Source organism: Ascaphus truei, unplaced genomic scaffold, assembly GCF_040206685.1.
Source record: "Ascaphus truei isolate aAscTru1 unplaced genomic scaffold, aAscTru1.hap1 HAP1_SCAFFOLD_777, whole genome shotgun sequence".
Lineage (NCBI taxonomy): Eukaryota > Metazoa > Chordata > Amphibia > Anura > Ascaphidae > Ascaphus > Ascaphus truei.
The window spans coordinates 122,250-133,843 of NW_027457112.1; the positions used below are offsets into that span (position 1 = coordinate 122,250).

At 51.5% G+C, this 11,594-nt stretch overlaps 1 protein-coding gene across 1 annotated transcript in view; it reads right to left on the bottom strand.

Moving 5' to 3' along the window:
• LOC142486200 (large neutral amino acids transporter small subunit 3-like) overlaps positions 1 to 9,633 on the bottom strand; it is a 131,350-nt gene extending 121,717 nt beyond the window's left edge. Inside the window, exon 1 of the mRNA XM_075584842.1 lies at positions 9,609 to 9,633. The gene's annotated coding sequence lies outside the window, so the exon portion shown is untranslated. The remainder of the gene's footprint in view (positions 1 to 9,608) is intronic.
• Between the last annotated feature and the right edge of the window lie 1,961 nt (positions 9,634 to 11,594).

Below are 11,594 nucleotides of genomic sequence, written 5' to 3' on the forward strand. Positions count from 1 at the left end.
CTGCTATATCCCTATGTGGGAAAGTGTAGAGTGCTGCAGCCACCTCCCTGATGGGATTGTACTCGGGAGGAGTGTAACAGATAGGAACGGCTGCTATATCCCTATGTGGGAAAGTGTAGAGTGCTGCAGCCACCTCCCTGATGGGATTGTACTCGGGAGGAGTGTAACAGATAGGGACGGCTGCTATATCCCTATGTGGGAAAGTGTAGAGTGCTGCAGCCACCTCCCTGATGGGATTGTGCTCGGGAGGAGTGTAACAGATAGGAACGGCTGCTATATCCCTATGTGGGAAAGTGTAGAGTGCTGCAGCCACCTCCCTGATGGGATTGTACTCGGGAGGAGTGTAACAGATAGGAACGGCTGCTATATCCCTATGTGGGAAAGTGTAGAGTGCTGCAGCCACCTCCCTGATGGGATTGTGCTCGGGAGGAGTGTAACAGATAGGAACGGCTGCTATATCCCTATGTGGGAAAGTGTAGAGTGCTGCAGCCACCTCCCTGATGGGATTGTACTCGGGAGGAGTGTAACAGATAGAAACGGCTGCTATATCCCTATGTGGGAAAGTGTAGAGTGCTGCAGCCACCTCCCTGATGGGATTGTACTCGGGAGGAGTGTAACAGATAGGAACGGCTGCTATATCCCTATGTGGGAAAGTGTAGAGTGCTGCAGCCACCTCCCTGATGGGATTGTACTCGGGAGGAGTGTAACAGATAGGAACGGCTGCTATATCCCTATGTGGGAAAGTGTAGAGTGCTGCAGCCACCTCCCCGATGGGATTGTACTCGGGAGGAGTGTAACAGATAGGAACGGCTGCTATATCCCTATGTGGGAAAGTGTAGAGTGCTGCAGCCACCTCCCTGATGGGATTGTACTCGGGAGGAGTGTAACAGATAGGAACGGCTGCTATATCCCTATGTGGGAAAGTGTAGAGTGCTGCAGCCACCTCCCTGATGGGATTGTACTCGGGAGGAGTGTAACAGATAGGAACGGCTGCTATATCCCTATGTGGGAAAGTGTAGAGTGCTGCAGCCACCTCCCTGATGGGATTGTACTCGGGAGGAGTGTAACAGATAGGAACGGCTGCTATATCCCTATGTGGGAAAGTGTAGAGTGCTGCAGCCACCTCCCTGATGGGATAGTACTCGGGAGGAGTGTAACAGATAGGAACGGCTGCTATATCCCTATGTGGGAAAGTGTAGAGTGCTGCAGCCACCTCCCTGATGGGATTGTACTCGGGAGGAGTGTAACAGATAGGAACGGCTGCTATATCCCTATGTGGGAAAGTGTAGAGTGCTGCAGCCACCTCCCTGATGGGATTGTACTCGGGAGGAGTGTAACAGATAGGAACGGCTGCTATATCCCTATGTGGGAAAGTGTAGAGTGCTGCAGCCACCTCCCTGATGGGATTGTACTCGGGAGGAGTGTAACAGATAGGAACGGCTGCTATATCCCTATGTGGGAAAGTGTAGAGTGCTGCAGCCACCTCCCTGATGGGATAGTACTCGGGAGGAGTGTAACAGATAGGAACGGCTGCTATATCCCTATGTGGGAAAGTGTAGAGTGCTGCAGCCGCCTCCCTGATGGGATTGTACTCGGGAGGAGAGTAACAGATAGGAACGGCTGCTATATCCCTATGTGGGAAAGTGTAGAGAGCTGCAGCCACCTCCCTGATGGGATTGTACTCGGGAGGAGTGTAACAGATAGGAACGGCTGCTATATCCCTATGTGGGAAAGTGTAGAGTGCTGCAGCCACCTCCCTGATGGGATTGTACTCGGGAGGAGTGTAACAGATAGGAACGGCTGCTGCTATATCCCTATGTGGGAAAGTGTAGAGTGCTGCAGCCGCCTCCCTGATGGGATTGTACTCGGGAGGAGTGTAACAGATAGGAACGGCTGCTATATCCCTATGTGGGAAAGTGTAGAGTGCTGCAGCCACCTCCCCGATGGGACTGTACTCGGGAGGAGTGTAACAGATAGGAATGGCTGCTATATCCCTATGTGGGAAAGTGTAGAGTGCTGCAGCCACCTCCCTGATGGGATTGTGCTCGGGAGGAGTGTAACAGATAGGAACGGCTGCTATATCCCTATGTGGGAAAGTGTAGAGTGCTGCAGCCGCCTCCCTGATGGGATTGTACCCGGGAGGAGTGTAACAGATAGGAACGGCTGCTATATCCCTATGTGGGAAAGTGTAGAGTGCTGCAGCCGCCTCCCTGATGGGATTGTACCCGGGAGGAGTGTAACAGATAGGAACGGCTGCTATATCCCTATGTGGGAAAGTGTAGAGTGCTGCAGCCGCCTCCCTGATGGGATTGTACCCGGGAGGAGTTTAACAGATAGGAACGGCTGCTATATCCCTATGTGGGAAAGTGTAGAGTGCTGCAGCCACCTCCCTGATGGGATAGTACTCGGGAGGAGTGTAACAGATAGGAACGGCTGCTATATCCCTATGTGGGAAAGTGTAGAGTGCTGCAGCCACCTCCCTGATGGGATTGTACTCGGGAGGAGAGTAACAGATAGAGACGGCTGCTATATCCCTATGTGGGAAAGTGTAGAGTGCTGCAGCCGCCTCCCTGATGGGATTGTACTCGGGAGGAGTGTAACAGATAGGAACGGCTGCTATATCCCTATGTGGGAAAGTGTAGAGTGCTGCAGCCGCCTCCCTGATGGGATTGTACTCGGGAGGAGTGTAACAGATAGGAACGGCTGCTATATCCCTATGTGGGAAAGTGTAGAGTGCTGCAGCCACCTCCCTGATGGGATTGTACTCGGGAGGAGTGTAACAGATAGGAACGGCTGCTATATCCCTATGTGGGAAAGTGTAGAGTGCTGCAGCCACCTCCCTGATGGGATTGTACTCGGGAGGAGTGTAACAGATAGGAACGGCTGCTATATCCCTATGTGGGAAAGTGTAGAGTGCTGCAGCCACCTCCCTGATGGGATTGTACTCGGGAGGAGTGTAACAGATAGGAACGGCTGCTATATCCCTATGTGGGAAAGTGTAGAGTGCTGCAGCCACCTCCCTGATGGGATTGTACTCGGGAGGAGTGTAACAGATAGGAACGGCTGCTATATCCCTATGTGGGAAAGTGTAGAGTGCTGCAGCCACCTCCCTGATGGGATTGTACTCGGGAGGAGTGTAACAGATAGGAACGGCTGCTATATCCCTATGTGGGAAAGTGTAGAGTGCTGCAGCCACCTCCCTGATGGGATTGTACTCGGGAGGAGAGTAACAGATAGGAACGGCTGCTGCTATATCCCTATGTGGGAAAGTGTAGAGTGCTGCAGCCGCCTCCCTGATGGGATTGTACTCGGGAGGAGTGTAACAGATAGGAACGGCTGCTATATCCCTATGTGGGAAAGTGTAGAGTGCTGCAGCCGCCTCCCTGATGGGATTGTACTCGGGAGGAGTGTAACAGATAGGAACGGCTGCTATATCCCTATGTGGGAAAGTGTAGAGTGCTGCAGCCGCCTCCCTGATGGGATTGTACTCGGGAGGAGTGTAACAGATAGGAACGGCTGCTATATCCCTATGTGGGAAAGTGTAGAGTGCTGCAGCCACCTCCCTGATGGGATTGTACTCGGGAGGAGTGTAACAGATAGGAACGGCTGCTATATCCCTATGTGGGAAAGTGTAGAGTGCTGCAGCCACCTCCCTGATGGGATTGTACTCGGGAGGAGTGTAACAGATAGGAACGGCTGCTATATCCCTATGTGGGAAAGTGTAGAGTGCTGCAGCCACCTCCCTGATGGGATTGTACTCGGGAGGAGTGTAACAGATAGGAACGGCTGCTATATCCCTATGTGGGAAAGTGTAGAGTGCTGCAGCCACCTCCCTGATGGGATTGTACTCGGGAGGAGTGTAACAGATAGGAACGGCTGCTATATCCCTATGTGGGAAAGTGTAGAGTGCTGCAGCCACCTCCCTGATGGGATTGTACTCGGGAGGAGTGTAACAGATAGGAACGGCTGCTATATCCCTATGTGGGAAAGTGTAGAGTGCTGCAGCCACCTCCCTGATGGGATTGTACTCGGGAGGAGTGTAACAGATAGGAACGGCTGCTATATCCCTATGTGGGAAAGTGTAGAGTGCTGCAGCCGCCTCCCTGATGGGATTGTACTCGGGAGGAGTGTAACAGATAGGAACGGCTGCTATATCCCTATGTGGGAAAGTGTAGAGTGCGGCAGCCACCTCCCTGATGGGATTGTACTCGGGAGGAGTGTAACAGATAGGAACGGCTGCTATATCCCTATGTGGGAAAGTGTAGAGTGCTGCAGCCACCTCCCTGATGGGATTGTACTCGGGAGGAGAGTAACAGATAGGAACGGCTGCTGCTATATCCCTATGTGGGAAAGTGTAGAGTGCTGCAGCCGCCTCCCTGATGGGATTGTACTCGGGAGGAGTGTAACAGATAGGAACGGCTGCTATATCCCTATGTGGGAAAGTGTAGAGTGCTGCAGCCACCTCCCTGATGGGATTGTACTCGGGAGGAGTGTAACAGATAGGAACGGCTGCTATATCCCTATGTGGGAAAGTGTAGAGTGCTGCAGCCACCTCCCTGATGGGATTGTACTCGGGAGGAGAGTAACAGATAGAGACGGCTGCTATATCCCTATGTGGGAAAGTGTAGAGTGCTGCAGCCACCTCCCCGATGGGATTGTACTCGGGAGGAGTGTAACAGATAGGAACGGCTGCTATATCCCTATGTGGGAAAGTGTAGAGTGCTGCAGCCACCTCCCTGATGGGATAGAACTCGGGAGGAGTGTAACAGATAGGAACGGCTGCTATATCCCTATGTGGGAAAGTGTAGAGTGCTGCAGCCACCTCCCTGATGGGATTGTACTCGGGAGGAGTGTAACAGATAGGAACGGCTGCTATATCCCTATGTGGGAAAGTGTAGAGTGCTGCAGCCACCTCCCTGATGGGATTGTACTCGGGAGGAGTGTAACAGATAGGAACGGCTGCTATATCCCTATGTGGGAAAGTGTAGAGTGCTGCAGCCACCTCCCTGATGGGATTGTACTCGGGAGGAGTGTAACAGATAGGAACGGCTGCTATATCCCTATGTGGGAAAGTGTAGAGTGCTGCAGCCACCTCCCTGATGGGATTGTACTCGGGAGGAGAGTAACAGATAGAGACGGCTGCTATATCCCTATGTGGGAAAGTGTAGAGTGCTGCAGCCACCTCCCCGATGGGATTGTACTCGGGAGGAGTTTAACAGATAGGAACGGCTGCTATATCCCTATGTGGGAAAGTGTAGAGTGCTGCAGCCACCTCCCTGATGGGATAGTACTCGGGAGGAGTGTAACAGATAGGAACGGCTGCTATATCCCTATGTGGGAAAGTGTAGAGTGCTGCAGCCACCTCCCTGATGGGATTGTACTCGGGAGGAGTGTAACAGATAGGAACGGCTGCTATATCCCTATGTGGGAAAGTGTAGAGTGCTGCAGCCACCTCCCTGATGGGATTGTACTCGGGAGGAGTGTAACAGATAGGAACGGCTGCTATATCCCTATGTGGGAAAGTGTAGAGTGCTGCAGCCACCTCCCTGATGGGATTGTACTCGGGAGGAGAGTAACAGATAGAGACGGCTGCTATATCCCTATGTGGGAAAGTGTAGAGTGCTGCAGCCACCTCCCTGATGGGATTGTACTCGGGAGGAGTGTAACAGATAGGAACGGCTGCTATATACCTATGTGGGAAAGTGTAGAGTGCTGCAGCCACCTCCCTGATGGGATAGTACTCGGGAGGAGTGTAACAGATAGGAACGGCTGCTATATCCCTATGTGGGAAAGTGTAGAGTGCTGCAGCCGCCTCCCTGATGGGATTGTACCCGGGAGGAGTGTAACAGATAGGAACGGCTGCTATATCCCTATGTGGGAAAGTGTAGAGTGCTGCAGCCGCCTCCCTGATGGGATTGTACTCGGGAGGAGTGTAACAGATAGGAACGGCTGCTATATCCCTATGTGGGAAAGTGTAGAGTGCTGCAGCCGCCTCCCTGATGGGATTGTACCCGGGAGGAGTGTAACAGATAGGAACGGCTGCTATATCCCTATGTGGGAAAGTGTAGAGTGCTGCAGCCGCCTCCCTGATGGGATTGTACTCGGGAGGAGTGTAACAGATAGGAACGGCTGCTATATACCTATGTGGGAAAGTGTAGAGTGCTGCAGCCACCTCCCTGATGGGATAGTACTCGGGAGGAGTGTAACAGATAGGAACGGCTGCTATATACCTATGTGGGAAAGTGTAGAGTGCTGCAGCCACCTCCCTGATGGGATTGTACTCGGGAGGAGTGTAACAGATAGGAATGGCTGCTATATCCCTATGTGGGAAAGTGTAGAGTGCTGCAGCCGCCTCCCTGATGGGATTGTACCCGGGAGGAGTGTAACAGATAGGAACGGCTGCTATATCCCTATGTGGGAAAGTGTAGAGTGCTGCAGCCGCCTCCCTGATGGGATTGTACTCGGGAGGAGTGTAACAGATAGGAACGGCTGCTATATACCTATGTGGGAAAGTGTAGAGTGCTGCAGCCACCTCCCTGATGGGATAGTACCCGGGAGGAGTGTAACAGATAGGAACGGCTGCTATATCCCTATGTGGGAAAGTGTAGAGTGCTGCAGCCGCCTCCCTGATGGGATTGTACTCGGGAGGAGTGTAACAGATAGGAACGGCTGCTATATCCCTATGTGGGAAAGTGTAGAGTGCTGCAGCCACCTCCCTGATGGGATTGTACTCGGGAGGAGTGTAACAGATAGGAACGGCTGCTATATCCCTATGTGGGAAAGTGTAGAGTGCTGCAGCCGCCTCCCCGATGGGATTGTACTCGGGAGGAGTGTAACAGATAGGAACGGCTGCTATATCCCTATGTGGGAAAGTGTAGAGTGCTGCAGCCACCTCCCTGATGGGATAGTACTCGGGAGGAGTGTAACAGATAGGAACGGCTGCTATATCCCTATGTGGGAAAGTGTAGAGTGCTGCAGCCACCTCCCTGATGGGATTGTACTCGGGAGGAGTGTAACAGATAGGAACGGCTGCTATATCCCTATGTGGGAAAGTGTAGAGTGCTGCAGCCACCTCCCTGATGGGATTGTACTCGGGAGGAGTGTAACAGATAGAAACGGCTGCTATATCCCTATGTGGGAAAGTGTAGAGTGCTGCAGCCACCTCCCTGATGGGATTGTACTCGGGAGGAGTGTAACAGATAGGAACGGCTGCTATATCCCTATGTGGGAAAGTGTAGAGTGCTGCAGCCACCTCCCTGATGGGATTGTACTCGGGAGGAGTGTAACAGATAGGAACGGCTGCTATATCCCTATGTGGGAAAGTGTAGAGTGCTGCAGCCACCTCCCTGATGGGATTGTACTCGGGAGGAGTGTAACAGATAGGAACGGCTGCTATATCCCTATGTGGGAAAGTGTAGAGTGCTGCAGCCGCCTCCCTGATGGGATTGTACTCGGGAGGAGTGTAACAGATAGGAACGGCTGCTATATCCCTATGTGGGAAAGTGTAGAGTGCTGCAGCCACCTCCCTGATGGGATTGTACTCGGGAGGAGTTTAACAGATAGAGACGGCTGCTATATCCCTATGTGGGAAAGTGTAGAGTGCTGCAGCCACCTCCCTGATGGGATTGTACTCGGGAGGAGAGTAACAGATAGGAACGGCTGCTATATCCCTATGTGGGAAAGTGTAGAGTGCTGCAGCCACCTCCCTGATGGGATTGTACTCGGGAGGAGTGTAACAGATAGGAACGGCTGCTATATCCCTATGTGGGAAAGTGTAGAGTGCTGCAGCCACCTCCCTGATGGGATTGTGCTCGGGAGGAGTGTAACAGATAGGAACGGCTGCTATATCCCTATGTGGGAAAGTGTAGAGTGCTGCAGCCACCTCCCTGATGGGATTGTACTCGGGAGGAGTGTAACAGATAGGAACGGCTGCTATATCCCTATGTGGGAAAGTGTAGAGTGCTGCAGCCACCTCCCTGATGGGATTGTACTCGGGAGGAGAGTAACAGATAGGAATGGCTGCTATATCCCTATGTGGGAAAGTGTAGAGTGCTGCAGCCACCTCCCTGATGGGATTGTACTCGGGAGGAGTGTAACAGATAGAAACGGCTGCTATATCCCTATGTGGGAAAGTGTAGAGTGCTGCAGCCACCTCCCTGATGGGATTGTACTCGGGAGGAGAGTAACAGATAGGAATGGCTGCTATATCCCTATGTGGGAAAGTGTAGAGTGCTGCAGCCACCTCCCTGATGGGATTGTACTCGGGAGGAGTGTAACAGATAGGAACGGCTGCTATATCCCTATGTGGGAAAGTGTAGAGTGCTGCAGCCACCTCCCTGATGGGATAGTACTCGGGAGGAGTGTAACAGATAGGAACGGCTGCTATATCCCTATGTGGGAAAGTGTAGAGTGCTGCAGCCACCTCCCCGATGGGATTGTACTCGGGAGGAGTGTAACAGATAGGAACGGCTGCTATATCCCTATGTGGGAAAGTGTAGAGTGCTGCAGCCACCTCCCTGATGGGATTGTACTCGGGAGGAGTGTAACAGATAGGAACGGCTGCTATATCCCTATGTGGGAAAGTGTAGAGTGCTGCAGCCACCTCCCTGATGGGATAGTACTCGGGAGGAGTGTAACAGATAGGAACGGCTGCTATATCCCTATGTGGGAAAGTGTAGAGTGCTGCAGCCACCTCCCTGATGGGATTGTACTCGGGAGGAGTGTAACAGATAGGAACGGCTGCTATATCCCTATGTGGCTGTAACAGGATCCCTAAACCCCAACATTCCTGCCATGGCTGTGTCACACACTCACTGCTCTCCAACTCCCAATGACAGGTCGCCTTATCTCTGCCAAGAAACACACACAAGCACAAAGGTGCACACATATGCACACTTATACATGATCACAAGTACAGTATGTATCCATGTGTATGTATTAATACAATAACAAACGTGTATATTTATACACTCACAAACTTACGCCAAGACACATGGATTCATGTATACATGTAATACAATAATGTACACAGTGTGCATTTTAACACATTAACCCAATCTTGTCAACATACACAGACACACTTTTTAACAATCATGCAGTGTTGTGTAATTTAATACACATTAACACATTAAGTACACACATTACTGACATATTTACAGCTATATCTGAACATTTAATGGAATCATGCTCTAAATTGTACGGTGTTTAACACGCATACCTATTATTCATGTAACAGATACACACTGTAACACGTGTAACACGTGTAACACACACAGTCATTACATCAGCTACATACAGACGTGTATGTTTCTGTACGCACTCATACACCCATTGCACACTTTGCTTTAGCATACGATTCTCTCGCCGTTCCCTAGGTCCTGGATTTGGGGTGACACGCTCACTCTCAGTGACCTGCGGTTCCTGATTACACACTGAATGATTTCGGCAGACACGCTCACTCTCAGTGCCCTGCAGTTCATGATTACACACTCTGACTGCCACGTGTAGGGAGAGAGGAAAAGTTTCTTTACCCTGGCTGGAAACAGATATTATTTTCCTGTACGATAGATTAGAGCCAGTGCGTGCACTTACCTGGGGAGGGCACTCACGTCTGATCGAATACCTCGGGAACTGTACCATATGCCTCTTCTACCCAGGCGAGGAGGAGGAGGGGGAGAGCGGGGGGGTGGGGGGAGCACAGGAAACTACACGTCTTACTTTATAAGGTATGGGACAGGGGGGGGGAGTGAGGGAGGAAAGGAGGGAGGGGAACAGCATTGGCCAGGACAGGGGCCACTCACATGGAAAGAAAGAAAGAGAGAGAGAGAAAGAAAGAGAGAGAAAGAAAGAGAGAGAGAGAGAGAGAGAGAAAGAGAGAGAGAGAGAAAGAGAGAGAGAGAGAGAGAGAGATATGAAGGACAATGTGAGAAAATCATTCAGGGGAGAAAAAAAGAATGAGAAATATTGGGGGTGGGGGGAGGGGGAGAAGCCAGAGAGAGGAATTGGGGGGGTGAGGGGGGAAGAGTTATGATAGAAAAAAATAATATACGTGAAATTCCACAAACTTATTGTAATTTTTATGCGTTCTGCCCGGAGATGTTTATAATCCGGGAGCGGGGAGAAACAAGATCTGAATCCAGAACAAATATCCTCCCTCAAAGCAAAATAAGAGAGAGCGCGTGCGAAAGCGCGAGAAAGCGAGAGCACGAGAGAGAGCGAGAGCACGAGAGAGAGCGAGACAGCAAGAGAGTGCGAGAGCGCAAGAGAGAGCAAGAGCGCAAGAGAGCGCGAGAGGGAGCACGAGAGAGAGAGCGAGACCGCAAGAGAGTGCGAGACCGCAAGAGCGCGAGAGCGCAAGTGAGAGCGACAGAGAGCGCGAGAGAGAGAGCACGAGAGAGAGTGTGAGAGAGAGAGAGCGCAAGCGAGAGAATGAGAAAGAGCACAAGAGAGCGCGACAGAGAGATCACGAGAGTGGACGAGAGAGCGCGCGAGAGAGAGCGCAAGGGAGCATGAGTGCGTGAAAGAGAGAGCACGAGAGCACAAGAGAGAGCACGACAAAGAGAGCACGAGAGGGAGTGCATGAGGGAGCGCGCGAGACAGAGAAAGATGGAGCGCAAGAGAGAGTGTAGAGCATGGAGAGAGTGCGCGAGAGAGGGAGCACAAGATAGCGCACAAGAGAGAAAGGGAGAGCAAGAGAGCGAGCGAGAGAGAGAGAGCGCAAGAGTAAGAGCGTGAGAGTAAGAGTGCGAGAGACAGAGAGATCGCAAGAGACAGAGAGATCACGAGAGACAGAGAGATCGTGAGAGACAGAGAGCATGAGATACACAGCGTGCGAGAGGGAGCACAAGTTAGAGAGATAGTGAGAGGGAGCGTGAGAGTAAGAGCGCGAGAGACAGAGAGCGCGGGAGACAGAGAGAGCGTGCAAGAGATAGAGAGAGCGTGAGAGAGAGAGAACATAAGAGAGAGAGCGTGAGTGTGAGAGAGAGCACGAGAGAGAGAGAAACAGCAAAAACAAAGACAGACTCAACGCCAACCACTGGCTCAACAATAAAAGCTACTGTCCCCAAAACAACCCACAATAATGCACACCTGGAACGCAACAGGGAGTACAGCACAACAACCGGAACTGACACCAGGCACAACAACACTGACATAATAATACTCATCGACTCAAATGGAAGATACCTAAACAGTGAACGACTATTCCCAGGCAAACACGTAACCACGATCCACTGCCCCACAACACAGAGAGCCCTGCATATCCTAAACAAACCAGACCTCAGAAACCCTGGATACATCATCATCCACACTGGTACCAACGACCTCCCGACCCAGCAGAGGAATCTTGCCGAGAATCTGACACGAGTAGCGCAGAGAGCAACACAAAGATTCCCCACCACAAAGATAATTATGTCTACCCTACTACCAAGAAGAGATATCCCAACTGATACCATCCAGAACATCAACACAGAGTTGGCAAAAACATGCACATCTCTCCCCCATGTACACCTGGCTAAACATGACTCCATCATACCACAACACCTGTATGACCACGTGCACCTCAACCAGCAAGGGATGCGCTACTTTGCAAAGAC